Raw genomic sequence first — 18,222 nt, forward strand, 5'->3', positions numbered from 1 at the left:
AGGATCACCAAAAATGCCCACTGAGGCATCTTCCAGGTCTTCTAACTCACCCCTCACTACTAGAACAAGTAAAAAAAGGGGGGGTGAGCCACTGTCTAATCGGCCCCAGAAGATAAGGAAAGGGGCGGTTCAGACCCCACAGCCACAAAGCGGTCAAATCTTAGTAGGTGAAGAGGCCATGTTGGCTAAAATCCTTGAATTAATCAGGGGGGTGATGCAACCAATTCTAGAAAAGACTGACTTGATGTCCACACATTTGGACATCATAGAGAAAAAGGTTGAACAGAACTCCCGCCTTCTACATGACCTAATAAAAGTCCCGGGAAAACCTAAGACAAATCCCGTAGTTAAGACTAACCCTCCCATAAAACCTAAAGCTGCAGAGCCCCTTATAACGCCAGCTCCTATAACCCCAGTAATCAAGACATCAGCACCTGTCTTAAAAAAGAAATTAGTGCAAGAAAAGGGAAGAGTGGATAGCCCAACGATTCTGCCATCAACTCCCACACTGCAACCGCCTGCAATACAGCTGGCGGCCCCAGTAACTAAAGAACAAACTCAAAAACCTGGGGGATCTCAGAATCAGGGAGGTAGGAAAGACCCCTTAACAACTAACCCGAGAAATATGAATCCACCAGCTACTCCCGTAGAAAAAACAAGCCACACTATAGACTTACCCCCAGAGTCTGCCCCTTTTGTCATCGTAATGGCAGGGGTTCCAGAACTACCTGCAGGTAAATGGGAAGATCACGTTGCCTTACGGAACAAGGTTACATTCTGGCTCCGAGACAACAGACCGCTTCCTGCATCCATCAATGGAGAAATTCTAAGTGTAAGGCGTGCCCATTGGGTGGGAGTCAGACCTAAGGATAGAAGGGGCGATGTAATAGTCATCAATTTCAAGGATTATAGGGCCGTGAGGCACATTGGAGATTGGTTCGATGCCAGTAGCAGCGATGCCATCTCCACACATCTTTTATCCTACTTCTATCCCTACGCTCCATCTAAAGACTATAACAAACAGGGTCGGAATAGGCAGCTATTTAAAAAAACATCATACCGACCGCGGGGTTTTAGAAAAATGGGACCATGGGATATGCCCGGTTTAATGGGGCCACCACCTTCGATGGGTTATCCTGCTTATGCAAATGCTCAGGACCCCCATAATCATATACAAAGGGCGGGGGAGTTCTATCCCAGATACCAGGTAACAGATTACCAATACCCCCCTATAAATAGCCAATATCCATTATATCCCGAGCCCAACCATCTGCAAGGGAGACCATGGATTAACAGAGAGTTCCACCCACCCATGTACAATCTACCTATCCAAAACCGCTTCCAGATTTTTAGTGGTCTGGACGGGGTAGATTGACAACAAGCTCAGACATCTCAAGAAATTCTGGTTGGGATTAAGGTTCTTCCTCCAGTTAATCACTCCTCTATTAAGGAGTTGGTTCCCCCTGAAAGTACTGAGATTTTGTGCGGCCATCCCCAAGATCAGCCAACCTTACAAAAGGCCCCTAGCACTGACAGTTTGGCACCATGTAACAGTAACATCCTGGAACAGATGCAATCCCCCATAGTTGATTTCAATAACAGGGGAGGGAAACAGGTAGGGGAAGGTCTGATCCAGAAAGATAATGATTCATGTGCACTGTTGTACTGGAATATAGCAGGGTTTAGGCAAAAAATCACAAATCCAGCGTGGGAGTCAGTAATAGACGGTCAGGATATAGTGGCCTTGCAAGAAACTTGGATACAGGAATCAATCCATGTAAATGGCTATAGAACCTTTTTTACACCAGCAGTTGGAGGTCATTTTGGAAGAGCTAAGGGTGGGTTGACAACCCTTGTTTCAAATCAACTTAAAATTAAACAAGCTCACTGTCATTTAAATTCCTGTTACTTCCAAATCATAACTTTACGGAATTATAAAGGAGCTGTGGTATTAATTATTAATTTTTATAATAATGTCCCGAGAGATGATATTCTGGTCGTAATGAAGCAGCTTAAAGATGAAATTCAGTTAGAGGTAGATAGAAATGAAAGGGAGCTGATAATTATATGGGGGGGGATTTTAATTGTTCATTATGTACTAAAAGGAATCAGGGCCTATGTGGCCTAGTGACAGAAAGAGACATGCACTTAACACACTTTGAACATACCCTGATGGGGGATTTACTTAATGAATTATTATTCATGTTTGATTTGGGGTTCGCCAATGAATCTGTCCCAGAACCCACACCGTTTGCTCCGACTTTTGTTGGGAGAGGCTTATCGACAACTATTGATTTTATTATTACCTCCAGTAACCTCAATCATAGACTTCTGGGGGTTACGAATATCCAATTACCCATAAGTGACCACCTTCCACAATCTCTTAAGGTAGCATATTTGTTCCCAGACCCATCGACGGCCGCGTCTCTAGTAGAGACAGCGGTTGATGTTGTCCTTGGGAGACAAAATGGGTACACACTAAAATGGAGTAAAGTAATCCCCACAACCTTTTTTGAGAAACTCTGGGAGGCGTGCTCAAATAATTTTAGGATTTGCCTAAGTGACAGCTCCACTAACGATCAAATTATTGAGCACTTTGGAACAATAGCTGCAAACATAAAAAGTAGCCTAAGGGTGGAGGCAAAACGCAGAGCCAAGGGGCCCAAGAGCTGGTTTAATACTGCATGTACAAGGGCTTTGAAAAACCTAAAACATGCAGTACATAGATCCCCTAGGGATAAAAATGAAATAAGAGAATGTAGGAACACATATACTCAGGCCCTGAGAGCAAGGAAAACCGCGTTGAATAAGAATGCATTAGATTCCCTTTGTGAGGCCTCGCAATCTAAAGATTCCGCTGCATTTTGGAAAGCAATAAACACCCCTTTCCCTTATGAAACTCACACGGCGCGAATCGAGATTGCAATAGACGAGGACAAATGGGTAGACCATTTTTCAAACCTTTACAAAGCACAGGAAGACATCCATGGTGGGGGTCTTAACTCTAGCCTGGATGTACAACAGAGTTACAACCTGGTTATAACAATTGATGAAGTGCTTTTAGCCTTGGGATCTACTAAATGCGGTAAGGCTGCCGGACCCGATGGGATCCCGGCAGACCTATTTAAAGCTAATACTGAAATCTGGGGGCCAATGTTAGTACAACTTTTTAATGCAGCTCTTTCACTGGGTCTGAAAGAATCTTGGTTCACCTCAGTCATTGTTCCCATCTACAAGAAGGGGGATAGGAATAGCTGTGCCTGTTACAGACCAATCTCCCTTCTTGATTCTTCAGTAAAAATCTTAGGACGTGTTGTGTTGGCAAGACTCCAAAGCTGGGCAGAGGAAAATGATATTATTAGTGATTTGCAATTTGGTTTTCAAAAAGGGATTGGTACAATTGAGCAAGGGTTAAACCTAATGCTTTTGCAGCATAAATATATAAGGATCAAATCTGAACGCTTGTATTTTACTTTTGTCGACCTTTTTTCAGCGTTCGACTGTGTATCACACTCAAAATTGTGGGATATAATGAAAGGTTTGGGTGTGGACAATAACATCATCTGTTTTTTGAGGGAACTCTACAGTGGAGCCACAGCCTCTGTTCGCTACGGCAGGGGAGGAGAATGCTCCAGACAATTTAGCGTAGGCCGTGGAGTGCGGCAAGGTTGCGTATTGGCACCTTTTTTGTTCCTCTTATATATCAATGGGCTCGAGCGTCATCTGCTGCAGGAGTGTAGGGATATGCCCAGGGTGGGGAGGAGGGAAATCCCTGCGCTCATGTATGCGGATGACGCAGTACTCATGGCACGCACTCCACGTGCCCTGCAGAAACTAGTAGTTAGTTTTGAGAAATTTATGTTGAACCTGGACCTACTAGTAAACTGTAGCAAGACCTTCACAATGAATTGTGGCCTAAAACCAGGTAAACTAATGAAGCGTATTTTCTTAAATAATGTGCCGCTGGATAACACCCCAACCTTCTCTTATTTGGGCATTTTATTCCATGAGTCAGGTTCTTGGACAAGCGCTATTAAGGCTAGAACTCTTTTATTTATGAAAACGATCATGGCTCTACAGAATTTTGTTAGAAAATTGGGCAGGAAACCGATAAAAGAAATGTTAACCATCTATAAAGCTACATGCTTGTCCATGGCTATGTATGGCTCTGGTCTGTGGGGACATGCAAATGTTGACCAAATCCAGCTGGTAGAGAACAAATTTCTGAGGGGAGTTCTAGCAGTTCCACAGTGTGCTGCCACATTTAATTGTCACGCTGAACTTGGCCAACCCTACATAACGGATATTATCAGAATTCAACCTATCCTATTGTGGCACAGGGTATGGACTACTAACGAATGCGTTATGAATCGGGCCCTGCTACGTGACACCCTCAGTTTGGACCATGCGGACAGAATGGAATGGCTGGGATATGTTAAGCACTTTTTGACCGAGATTGGTTTACATTCATATTTCTCGGACCCATCCACAATGGACACTATTCCCAGGAAGACACTAAAAACCATCTGCCTGAACCACTTGCTGGATAAGAGGAAGAGAGTCGAAATCTTGAAACCCACAGTACACTCTCACCTTTCTACCCTCTGTGAGACTAACACTGTACAGCCATATTTATCCCTGTCCATGACTAATTATGATCGTTTTCTTTTAACCCGTTTTAGATTTTGTATATATTTTAGATTAGTGTCTTTTCCATCCATGAACTCATGGAATCACATTTTGCCCGCTTGTCTGTGTGACGGCACGTCACAACAATCTGATATACATATCCTTTTTTTCTGCACATTTTATACTGCTATACGTAGGAAAATCATAGTCCCTTTTTTAAAAAACATGAATTTAACCAGATGCCGCCCAGCTTTTTTAGAAGTACATAAAATGGACACGATTTTAACCGTTACTGTGATTTTAAATTATTTAAAAACTGTTTTTAAATTTAGGAAACAAATTCAAACTGAAACATCCTAGACTCCCTACTGACCTACCTCACTGTACTACTATTTATGAGAAGTAATTATTGTAACTGCTGTAATCATTGTATTTTGTTTATATGTTTGTTACTTTTATGGTTACTTGCTTTTTAACCGAATAAAGTTTATTGAACTGAACTGAATACCGCAATCCAGCGGATTATTACAAGGGTCTTTAAAATATGGCTTATTAACAATTTCCCAAAATGTAATACTATTTTTTGAAACATTAATTGAAGTTAACTCCTCCCAGGCCGACTCTCTGATTTCACGTTTCCTGGCTTCCACTGCTCTCTTATATGATCGCCTTAAGGAGGCTACGAGTGACCTGTCTATTGGGTTACTTTTCAGGGCAGTCCTAAGTTTTTGATTGGCAACTGTACAATTATGGTCAAACCAACCAACACCACCATGCTCCTTCACCCTGCCTGATAACTTGAGGTCCGATGCTATTTGAGTACAGATTTTTAAGAAGGCATCAAGGACCTCTTTATCCCCTGCTTCGTGATCCATACATTTTTCCAAATCTATCCTTCTGGATTTAAAAAGTTTATCTATAAAGTCCTGCTGGACAACCCTTTCCCACCTGATTCTACGTCCCTGGTCTGTTGGTCGGATATCATGCTTATCCACCCTTTTATGTTGATTCCCAGAAGTTTTAAACAGGTTCGTAATGGTCAGGGTCACTGGGTTATGGTCACTAAAATGTGTTCTGGATACAGAATATTCCCAGATACAATTCCCCAGGATAAGACTTAAAAAAATATAATCAATGGTAGAGCGGCTATTATTGGTCTCAAAGGTTGGGATCTCCACTTCCTACCCTTGTGGTAACATCAACCCATTACTCGCCAAGATGTTCTCAAGGATCGCTCCTTGGGCAGTATGTTCAAAATGTATCTCTCCTTGATTTTTAGGGCCCAGTTTATCAAATAGGAGGCACTTGTCCGGGCACCCATGGACATTAAAGCCTCCTAATATAATTATCAGGCAATGGCTATTTAAGACCTCAGTTTGCCTAGACAGGAAGAGTTCCAAAATTGATAAATGTTCAGTGGGAGTTGCTCTATCATAGGAATTGTAGAAGTTGACAATTAAAAGGTTACATCCCTTTTTACAAACAATATGAACCGCCAAACAATAAGAAGAACCTGTTTCTATTTGCTTGTGAGTCCCCGGGATAGATGCCGAAATTAAGGTGACTAAACCCCCCTTGGCTCTCCCCATAGCAGATGAAATAGCTGGGAGGTAATAGGAGGAGTAGCCATCTACAGTTAGGGCATTCGTAGTATCCCACGTTTCTTGTAACCCAATGATATCAAAGGTCATTAGGGATTCTCTCCAAATTGGGTCATCCATTTTATTTCTTAAGCCCTATTCCATGACATACATTTTAAAATTGAGTTTCTAGATGGGGTGTCTTGTTTATTTAACTGATTATTGATACTGGTCAGAGTTAAATCCTCGTTCCCTAAGACCCCAGTAATCAATGCAGGCTCACCAGACCTAGTCTCCAAATTCTTACTTTCATAAATTGTCATGGGATATTCTAAATTAATATTTTCGCGGCCCGTTCCAGATAGGTTGTTACCCTTTTGTCAGTCCACCCACCCCAAGTCTGACATTGCTTCAAAGCGGTTAAACGTTGGGACATTAAAAAGATTTCCCAATGGTTGTATGTGAAAGGGACTATGCTGTGAATGACCCCCGCCCAATGCTCATAATTTAACCAGTTCCTCCCCTGTTGTTGATGAAAAGGGCCCCCATTTTTAGCAGTTGAGGATAGAAATGACCAAGATCCAAGGAAACTATCCCTCCTTCACGATTCTGATTCGGGAAGCTACTAATAAACTGCACGACTTGGGGGTTTCTAAAATTTACTATGATGCAGCCTCCATCTATGTTCTTGTGGTTAGGGCCTATCCAACTGGCTCTCCTAACACTAATGATCTTTCCATCTAGATCTGGTCTAAGGGGCGATGTTTCGATAGCCAGAACATCACTTTGTTTTTAAGTTCATAAAAAGTTTCCGGTCTATCATGGTGCCACTCTGGGACCCCAGCTAAAACAATCACAAATGGGTGGGATTCGCGTGGAAGTTCAACTCTATGTTTGTGCCTCCGCCCAGTGGGCTGTGCCGCTTTTGCCTGATCATTAATCTTCACATCTTTAATGGGACAACTAGTAACGGCTACACTGCCTTTGATGGATTTTATCCCTTGTTGGGGGGTATTAATAATCCCATTTTGCTTAACAGGGGCTTGAGCTTTATTTTTCACCGTCTCAATTGGTTTTAGGTTGGACACAGTTTTGGAGCTTTTCCCTACAGATGCTTTTGTTGTATCAGTGACCCTAGAAGTGTTTTTTCCAGCTGTCAGTTTCTTAAGCTCAGCTGTATTTGCCATAGTAAGGTCATGGAGGGAGTCTAACTGACTACCTATCCTTTTCAAGTGCTCCCCTAGAGGAAGAATTAGAGACTTAATTAGGTGTTGTATTTTGTCCAAAGATAGTGCTGTGTCTTCCTCATCGTTAATATCATGGTTCACTATTTCGTGGTATGAAGTGTATTCAATATGAACAGGGGTCCCCCCTTGTGTCCTAATATTAATGATGTCCTTATCGTTACCAATACTTGACCTAGCCTTATGGGCCAAAGAGAATATCTTAGGTCTCTTGGAGCGACCCCCTTTTTGTCGAGCTCCGCCTTGTTTGCGTTTAGCGGCGGAGATCGGCGTACTTTCAAGGGATTTTTGTACTAATTGTGGATGTTTAATCAAATCAGTACTCTTTCTGCCCCCCTTTTCTAGGTTTGGATAGGCCATAAAAGAGGCTAGACTGGTATCTATTCCACTAATATCCAAAATAGTAGTGTCCTCCTTTGTTGTCTGAACCTGAATTTGAGGTTGTCCCTGCGACAGGACAGGGAGTGGGGACTTTGCTAGGGCGATTTTGCCTAGTGAGGACTTTTTTTGTAACACTGGATCTTGTGACAGGAGTCACTTCCCTGCATTTGCAGGCACCTCAACACTGCTGACCGATCTGCTGATTATGAGCACCTGCGGTCTCCGAGGGTTCAACAACACAGGTGGTGGTTTCCTACGTTCCTCTAGGCTGGAACTGTCCTCTCACTGAGCTTGAGGCCAGAATCCCTCGTGGGGGGCTGCATTAACCAAACCGCTATGCACTGTGTACTTTTGCAAGTGCAAATGCTTGTTGGCAACTTCGCGACAAGTGCATTGAGCTCCAAGTAGCCCCACCTCTGGCAACCTCTTCCACCAAGATTATCAGCCACACCGCCTCGTGGGCACCGTGGCCTGCTCCTTTTGGTGAGCTGCTCGAGGTCCTCTCGCGACTTCTGTGCCTCTGGCCTGTGGGTCCATTTGAGGGTCACCTTTATTTTCCTTGGGCTCCACTGATTGGTTGGGGCCTGTTCTGACTCCCCTCCTTGTGGAGAGTCTCCTGGACCTTGCTGGTCCTAACCGTGCACCTTCGTGTTATCCTGCATGGTTTGCATTTGCCAAGGCTTGTTGGTGATCCTGCTGGACACCGATCCCTAAACACTCAACATCCTTCGTGGGACAGCTCATACCTGGGTCCTAGTCTTTCTCACCATCGCCTGGTCCTCACAGCTGCAGTGTCAAGGTTACTGTCATCTTTCCTGAAGCATCCAACATCGGAAGGTATTCGTCTTCCAAGTCTCCTGGTCACTCCAGAGTGACACAGACTCTGTCACCTTTGCTTTCAGGTACTCCCCTTCAAGAATCCATGTTTTGATTCCCACTGACACTTTCTCCTCTTCCAGCATCAGCACTTTCCTGAAGTTCTTCATTGGGTTCGACTGTGGTTTCCGACACCACTTCACACGTATACACCCGGCTTCCATGGAGTAGGTAATGTGGGTACTAGGGTATCCAGAGGTGGGGTGCCTCTCCAACCTACTAACTCCTAAGGAGTTTCTTCAGGGTCCATTGGGAAGGGTCCCTAATCTTTAAAAATCCCACCGCGACTTGCACATTGAATTGTATGGAGCATGCGGTTGTGTACTGACACTGCACATGCTCTCTGTAGGGAACCACCCAAGGTAAGGTATCTACTTACCTTGGGTGGTTCTGTGGGTCCCCAGCGATTATAAGTTCTCTCGACATCTTCCTGACTCGAGTCGTGGTTCTTATACCACTTTCTTGGTATAGAGTTTGGTCCCCCCCCCCCCCCATTCTAGAGAGTATTATATATTAAATACATATTTTTATAAATACTTGGTGTGTTCTTTTCACTTAATCTATACTTTTGGATTGCATTCTGGTAAAACAAGCTGCTTTACACTCCTTCTGGACTACGCCTGAAGGCTGCTCTCCACAGCCACCACTTAGAAAGCCTACTAAGGTTGTGTAAGACCTGGTAAATCACCATAAGGGTTGTCTAGACTGGTGCAAGGTGCCCACTTACATTAGTGGGCATCATATACCAGGTCAGCCTCTCACACCCACCCACCATCCATCCCTCAAAATGCAGGTGAGTCTGATTTCCCCACCCTATCTAGAAAAGAGGAGAGGAAGACCACGAGAAGGCCAAGCCTAAACAGTGGAAAGGAAGCTCCATCCTAATGGTGCAACATCTTAGTGTTGGAACATATATCTCATTATAGACACATTACTGTCTCATTTTGGTCTTCTCTTAGTCGCATTATACTCTAGCGATATACAATTAGGAGAAAACGGTAAGAAAATAGAATGTATGTAACTGTGCAACCTTTGAGGAGAACCATGCCATAGAAGAGCGATTTAAGCGTGGTTAATACCATAAGTGAGAAGAAAGCAGTGAATTATAGCAAAACCTCAGCAGTGCAACACAAAAGCACATGAACATGCATAGAAGAGTAATGGAGCATAGCACACTGAGGGGATCATAGGCAATGGTACTAAACAATGTCAAGCATTTGGAGCAAAACGGCAGCCGTGGCACTTTCTTAAGATGCGGCTAGTATAAAGAAAGGTGCGCACCCGCTGTTAAGGTGAAAGTGCAGAATGGGGAGCTTTTACCAAAAAAAAGCATTTCTTTGTCATGTTGAAAAAACAAATGCTCTTTTTTGTAAAAGTGCCCCATACCACACTTTTCCGACGTCCACGAAGGGGACCCTCCTAAGAGGGCGGCCCCTTTAGTGCCACAAGATGGCACAAGGCACAGCCCAGCATCGCGAGACCCCTTTGGGGACCCGCTTGTCATTTCCACCCCAGGCGGGGAAAGGGGAAAGGTAAAAGTTCCTCTCCCACCCACCTAGCAGCCTTTTACTCCTCACTCCTGGCGCTGTATGGACATGCCCCATGGGAGCTGCCAGCATTAGTTGCACGGTAAGTGCGTTTGTCCATCCCCCCTCTATCGGCTTTTCTCCCCAGCAGGGTTGCACCCAGGGCAGGGTGGCCCGGTCAGGCGAACCACCTTGGGGGGGAGGCTGGTCTGGCTGGCTCCCTGGGGTTGTTAACATGGTATCCTCCTGCCCCTTCCCCGGACTCGCATTGGTGTGGGGGCAGGAGTCGGTGTTGAGGGCGGCAGCTGTCTCTCCAGCACCCGCGCCCCTTCGTTTGTCCGCGCGGGAGGGTTGAGTATTGCAGCCTTTTCCCCACCACCGTGCAGTGGATAACCGGGAGGCGGTATCAACTGGATTGCTGCAGGCCTGGTTGCTTGGTAAGAGCAAAGGTTGAGCATCTTTGCCCACCACACCCCCCTGATCGCATTCGCCACAGCGGGGTTACACCGGGGGTGGCTCGGCCATGCCACGAGCCGCCGTTGGGGGGAGAAGGCGTGGGCAGCTCCCTTGGTGTTTCTTCTGTCCCTTAAGGGCTGCCCCTGGCCCCGCATTGGTTCAGGGGAGTCGCTGTTTCTGGGGGTCTGCGTTGGGTGCCAGCTGCTTCACGGCACCCCGCACGTCATGATGGGTCCCGGGTGGGAGCACTGTGGTCTTGCGCCGCCTCCACGGCCGGGGGCATAGGGGGTCAGGGCGGGCGGGGCCCGGGCACACGTGGGTTGGCCAAGTCCTGAAGGCCTCACCAGCGGTGGTGGGTGTCCAGGCCCCAGCTGTGACGGGGGTAAGTAAGGGGCGAGTGGGCCTGGGTCCACGTGGCTGTCGAATACTGCAGGCCGCCGCAGCAGGGGTGGGTGTCCTGGCCCCAGCTGCATCGGTAATAATTAAGGGGCGAGCACCATTGCCTTTGTGCCTTCTGGGCGGTGCATCCGGCGGCTGGGGGTAGCGCATGCAGCATGCGCGCCCTAGCCAGTGCCACAGTAAGTTGGAGCTGTGGTTGGGAATAGCTTGCCCCAGCTTTTGCCGCACCTTAGGACAGGGCCTTGTGGTGGACAACGGGTGAGGTTGACTCCCCCCCACCCCCCGGCGCATCCACCAGTCCGCAGGCACAGCACGCCTTATCAGCAGGGGCCTGGTTAGGCAGGGTGGATTTCCTGCTCCTTCCGCAGTTGCACATTTAATAGACACATTAGTCTAGGCATGCGTCATGGGGTGCTAGGCCAGTGTCCCGCTTATCGCCAAGGAGGATTACGACAGCTAGGGGGCGGAGCGGCAGGTGGGGGGGGCAACATCTACTGAGGATGGCTGGTCCCCAGCTCCATCCTTGATTCTGGGCAAGCACTTAAGCTCCCCACACCTACCAAATGAATATATCCCTACTGGAGCTCAAGTAATGCGCTCCAATACATTCTGGTCGAGTTTGCGCTATATAAATGTGCAAAAACAACAACACAATTTTGGGGTTCTTTGCGGGAAAGCACATGCAGCGCCCTGGTCACCTGTGTTGCGGGCCTGCCCCTTCATATCTTGTATCAAGGGTTGGGGCATGTATGCAGCACCCGGGCGGGAATGTTACACTAATGCATGTCTTCCTTTGTGCCCTAGCCTTTCAGCAGTTCGCCACCACCCACTTTACCGGCCCCGCCCAGACAAGGATCATTCAGGTACGGATCTTCTGGACACAACATACGAGGCCACCTTGGCATGGCCAGGGGCAGGTTAAAGGAAATGTCCTGTTTGGAATCTAACATTTGTTTACTTGCAGAGGCTGTGTCTCTCGATCTCGGTCCTTCCCGCGAAGTGGTCTGGTGACGCACGACCCCACAGCAGGTACTGGGACCATGGGTCACCAGCGGCCCTGCGGCTGCGTGCAATGGGTTCCAGGACACAGGGTCTCGGCCCGGAGCGCATTAAAACTCTCTTTTCTATTCCAGGTCAGAGCGGGTCATTAGGGACACACCTCGTATGGGGTCCTGCGAAATGGGAGGAACAGCAGGAAATAGGAGAAGGTATGGGCCAAGGCTCACGCCAGTGGGTGGGACCAGGCGGGATAGCACCGGGCCCCACAGGTGGGGCACCAGGAGTGTGATGTGTGGCGGTGAACGAAAGGGACGCGAACCTCGCGCAAAGGTCACAGTTAACGTCTCCCACAGGCCCCCTCATCCCTGCATGCAGAGCACACACTGAACCGGCCTTTTGGCACGTAACGCCCTAGGTCCACTTTCGCTACCCCACAATAAATTGGTGGTCCGTGGGCGACAGAGGTCAGTATGGATAGCCAGGGCTCCCCACCCCTTTTCCCGGAGAGGTCCCAGGTGGAGGACTCAATGCCGGGCACTTCCCAAGATGCGCAATGGGCGACCTTCTTCGAGATGGCCAAGGCCATAGGCCTGGTGTGGGCCACGGGCATTAGGAATGCTACTGAGCAGGAGGACTCTGGCATCGTCAGCGATTCCCTCACTACAGAACAGCAACCAGGTGCAGAGGCAGGCCCCTCTAGGCCCAAGCGTGTCCGCAGGCCAACAATCAGGGACTTCCCGGCTGATCCGCTTCTGCCACCCAGAAGTAGACCAGTTCAGACCCCAAGTAAGTCTTTCCAGCACCAACTGCTCCCCCGTCCCGGGGCCGCACATCCCGATGGACATTACCGAGGCCCCAGGTAACTACGCCACTAGGGTCGAGCTTGCCAAGCTCATGGACACTATGAACAATTTTATGTCACAGCTTAAAGCGGGTCCTGTTGGCCCCAGCACCACGCATCTGTGCGACAGCATTAGCTCAAGGGAAGGGGGGACGCTAGCGGCTGCAAGGGTATGGTCAGCACGTGTTAGTGAGGCGTTGAGGCACTGGGGAGCCACTGCTGCTGCAACCCAGGAGGTGCCCAAGGATGGGGACAGCCCTCCGACGATTAGTTTTGCAACCCCTACCTCAGGGGAGGATATCAGCGCGCCATCACCCATCTTGCCCCCCCACATCTAGCCCGGTGCCACCTCTGGCTGCCAATAGGTACGGCAGCCGCCATTCACACCCCCACGCCCACCTCCACCCGCTGCTGTCAGGCCCTTGCTCGCTGGCCTGCAAGTGCCCCAAGCAGCCAAAGAAGGAATCTAGAGGCGCGAGTTTATAGACATTTTTACCCTGCTCATATTAGGTCAGGAGGGCCTGGACACCAGGAAAATAGCGGCGAAAGATGATGATAAAAAGGTAAAGTACCACCTTTGGCCAGATAAGAACATAAAGAACTGTCTCGAGGCTTTCTGTATCTTGGCTGCTGTGACAATGGAGACATTTCCAGAGTTGGGCCCTGGTCTGGTACAGTACTCCAGGATGATACACAACGAGGCTATGAAGTGGGGGGGGGGAGTGGCTGGTTGAATTATGACCGGGAGTTCAGGAGGAAAATGTCCCAGTGCCCGGAGTTGAGGTGGGACCAAAAAGAGGTTCAGCTTTGGATGGACCACATGGGCTCCCGCACGCAGCTGAGTCTAGGCTCCCGGGTAAAAACACAGGTGGGACAGTCTTCGTCCAGGGGATCCTTTCAGGCAGGCACACTGGATTTAAGCAGACAGTTTGGGGAAGATTCGGGGGGGGACTTCAGGAGGTCTCCCCCGGAGACATGCTGCCTTTTTAACAATGGATCCTGCTCCTGGGGTAAGACGTGCAAGTTTGTGCACGCATGCAACATACGTGGCGGGCCCCACCCAGCGTGTTATTGCCACACAAAGCAGGATTGACAGCCAGCGGGCAAAGGTGAGCAACCAAGTTGAGGCCAGAAGATCACCAGTATCTCAAGCTTCCTCCCCCCCACCCGTTGCCTGACCCTGCGCCCCACCCTGTCCCTGCGACCAACTCAGACCTAACTGTGAGCCTTCTCACCACACCCAGCTCCCCAGCATCCTTTCGTGCAGTCAAAGGCCTATCCCCTGTCAGCCCCTCAACATCACGCCCCTCCTCAGACTGTACCCGAACGAACCAGACAGCCGCGTGTTACTGATTGGTTTCAGCAACAGCTTCAAGATCCCCTATGTGGGCCCCCTGGGCAGCAGGGAGGCCTACAACCTTAGAACAACAGGGGAGCGACCGGAGGTAGTTAGGGCCAAGGTAGAGAAGGAGAGGGCCTTGGGCAGGGTGGCGGTTCCTTTCCTGCAACCCCTGTTGGACAACTTTGTGGTGGGGGTGCTGGCTAGGAAGGAACTAGGGGCTTTTCGGCTAATTCACCACCTCTCATACCCGGAAGGGGCATCGGTTAACCATGGGCTGGAGGAGGGCACCTGTTTTGTGTCGAATTGTACTCTGGACGTGGCACTAGACTTAGTAATGAGGGCGGGCAAAGGGGCCTGGTTAGCCAAGGCAGACATTGAATCTGCCTTTCGCTTGCTACCAGTCCACCCGAGCAGCCATCACCTGTTGGGTTTCAAGCTGGAGGGCAAGTACTGTTACGACAAATGCATGCCCATGGGTTGCACTGTGTCCTGTGTATATTTTGAGGCATTCAGTTGCTTCCTGCACTGGGCTCTCCAGGAGACCTACCGGGTGGAAGGGGTGACTAATTACCCAGATGACTTCCTGTTCATAGGGAGTGATGGCACGCAGGACTGTAAGCAGGCCCTTGCGGACTTCGAGAAGTTGGCCAGTCACTTGGTGGTCCCCCTTACACCAGGTAAGCCGATGGGTCAGGCACAGGTCTTAACTTTTCTGGGGATTAAGCTTCATACCATCAAGGGGAGTCCAGACTGCCAACAGACAGGGTCCGTGAGCTAGCCCAACAAATCCAGTCAGAGGTGGTGCAGGACAGGGCCACCTTGGAATCCATCCAATGCCTCCTGGGGATACTGAATTTTGCGGCTAGGGTCATCCCAGCGGGGAGGGTGTTTGCCAGAAGGATAGCCAGGGCCACTGCCAAGGTCAGAAAGAAGCACCACATGGTGAAACTAAGCAAAGGAATGAGACCTGGTCATGTGGGCGGAGTTGTTAGCCAATCTTAACGGCTCAGCCTGGACCTAGCTCTATTTACACATGCGTCAGGCAGAGAAGGTTTCGGGGCCATGTTAGACAGAGAATGGTGTGCTGAGAAATGGCCTAACTCTTGACACAAGAAGAAGATCACGGCCAACATCACTGTGTTGGAGTTGTTCCCAATAGTGGTAGCTTTCAACCTGTGGCCAGCAGTACTGGCAGGTTAGAAGGTGCTCTTTTGGTCTAACAACCTGGCAGTGGTGCAGGTGATCAACTCCCAGTCAGTGAGTTGCCCTCTGGTTTTGTGCCTCTTGAGGGAGTTGGTGTGGGCATGTCTGTACAATAACGTTGAATGCAGGGCGCAACACATTCAGGGGGTGCAGAACACAGGGGCTGATGCTCTCTCTCGTTTTCAGTGGCGCCGGTTCCGGGAAGCGTGGCGGAGAGCGAGAGAGCAGATGACCCCTTTCCCACCACACCTCCGGTTCCTTCTGAAGTGCTACAGCGACTGAGGGGGCTGGGTGAGCTGTCCCTAGCAACCAGGACCAGTAAGAGATATAGGTCCAGCTTTGCCAAATTCTGTTCAGTGGTGGGATCCTGGGAGGAAGGTGGGTCATCTCTAGAAATCAGGGTACAGTTTTTCATATTGTGGGCCAAGGACAATGGGAAGAGTCATTCTCGGTTTTCAGGCCATCTGGCGGCAATCAGTCCACACACTAGACTAAGGGGCCAGTCCGACCCCACCAAATCCTTCTGGATCAGAGCAGCATTAAAAGGTTGGGCCAGAAGTGAACTGAGGGCACCAGACAATAGGTCCCCCATAGACTTCAAGACCCTGCAGGGGATGATGGACTGGGTGCACAAGGCTACCCACTCAGCGTTTGATGCAGCATTGTTTGCTGCCACCTTCAGCCTGGCTTTCTTCGAGGCACTCAGAATTAGTGAGCTAGGGCTAAATCTAAGTACAACAGGTCTGGGGTGGCTTTGAAGATACAGGATGTGGTGCTCTTGGGGGCTTCCCTCAAAATAACTCTAAGAAGATCTAAGACGGACCAGTCTAGGGAGGAAAGGGTGTTCTGGCTACACAGTCTGGGTGATGGCAGGTATGGCCCAGAGGGCCTGTTCGCCGCCTATCTGGCCCTGCGCCCGGCAACAGAAGGTTATCTTCTCTTGCATGCAGACGGCATGCCCCTTACGAAGTTCCAGGTGGAACACATAATGGACGCATGCCTGGCACTGTCAAGCAACATGGATCCAGGACAGTGATTCTGCAGCCACTCTTTCCGCATAGGGGCAGCAACAACAGCATTTAAGGAGGGCTTGGCAGCAGAAGGCATCAAACAAGTGGGGCTGTGGGAGTCCTAATGTTTCAAGAGATACATATGCCATGAGCTCACAAACTTTAATTTTGTTGCAGTCACCGGAGTCCCGGTTACTGGCAGGAGTGTGTTGTGAAGTGTAATTTACTGTTTGCAATTTTGGGGTGCTGTGGCGTCAATAAACGTTTTGAAACATCACATTTCTTTATTTGCCAGGAACAAAGGTCTGGGTAATTGGCCATTCTGGAGTCTTGAGACTGGCACCGTGGGAGGCATGGCTTTTCCAACACCGAGATAATTTGGCTGGGGTACCCAGGCATGCGATGAAATGGGTTGTTGGACAAACTGCAGCAGAGAGTGGGGGAGGCACCCTTTCTCCCCCAATGTCCTAGTTATACATCTGGGGGAGAACGACCTGACTGCCCTGGGGAAAAGCTCATTGCTTCATAATATGAAGACCACAATGTGCAAATTAGGCAACCAGTTGGGGACATGTGAACTTTGGTGGTCTGAGATCACCCCCTGGCTCCTGTGGCATGGAGCTCGGTCAGGGGAGGCAATGGAGGCTGCGCGCAGGAGGGCCTGAGTAATGGGGTGGACCTACGGTTCACTCTAGGTGGGAGAGGCTATCCCCTCACCATAACCGCTAAGCACCGATTCGCTAAGGCCACGATGTAAGTTGGCCCATCAGGTAGTAGGTCGCGAAGGGCGGCTAGCCTTTGGATCGCCTGTAAGATAACCCACCATGTTGGCATAGTTGGTATGCTAATAAACCTGCAGCAATTTTCTCCAAGATAAAGGTGTCTTGTCTATTTATTTATTCGGTATGATGCTGCATGAGGGGTGTTGAGTGTTGCCGATATTCACACTATTGGCGGCTGCGCCCTATTCTTTAAACAAGCCCTTCTAAAGAAAGGTGCACGGCCGCCTTTAAAGTGAAAGTGCAGTATGGGGCGCTTTTACAAAACAAGCATTTGCAATTCATTAGGTCTCACATTACTGAAAGTTTGAGCCATTGGCGTTGTAAATAATAATGCAACGCCAATAGCTCAAACTTTCTATTATGCGAGACCTATTGCATTGCAAAAGCTTGTATTGTGTAGCACCCCATCTCCCCTGACAGCATAACATTGGACTCAAGAAACCTCTGTGTTGCTTCTAGGTCAGCAAATGAATTAAAGTGCATTTTAGAGTTTTTCGCAAGACATATGGATGAGTTGGATCCTATCACCTACATGACTAATTTAAGAGTCATGATTTTAGGGTGTGAAAATGTGCATAAAATATCAGCAACTTGATGTTAAAAAAAAAACAAATCGAAGGTTTTTCTGTATTTGGGTGTTGCTTGTAATCGAACCACAGCTGTGGAAGCATGCTCTAAGAAAGGACAACGTCAAACCTAGGTCTGTTACTGTCTATAGTGCGGTATTTGCCCATACATTGCAGTGGGAGAAGAATTTGTCTAATGAGTTCCTCAGACTGCCCCCACCTTTAGCACTTATTAAGAGGTTGTTTTAAAGTATTCAAATAATCACGTTAAAGTGAACGTGCAATGCTGTGGGTCTCCGTCTGGAGTAACCCGGCTCCAACTGGATTAAGTCACCCATTTATATCAGATTGTATCTCGTTAGGAATTGTGTAGAAAAGGCCGTGTCTC

This window comes from Lissotriton vulgaris, chromosome 7, assembly GCF_964263255.1.
Source record: "Lissotriton vulgaris chromosome 7, aLisVul1.2, whole genome shotgun sequence".
NCBI classification, from domain to species: domain Eukaryota; kingdom Metazoa; phylum Chordata; class Amphibia; order Caudata; family Salamandridae; genus Lissotriton; species Lissotriton vulgaris.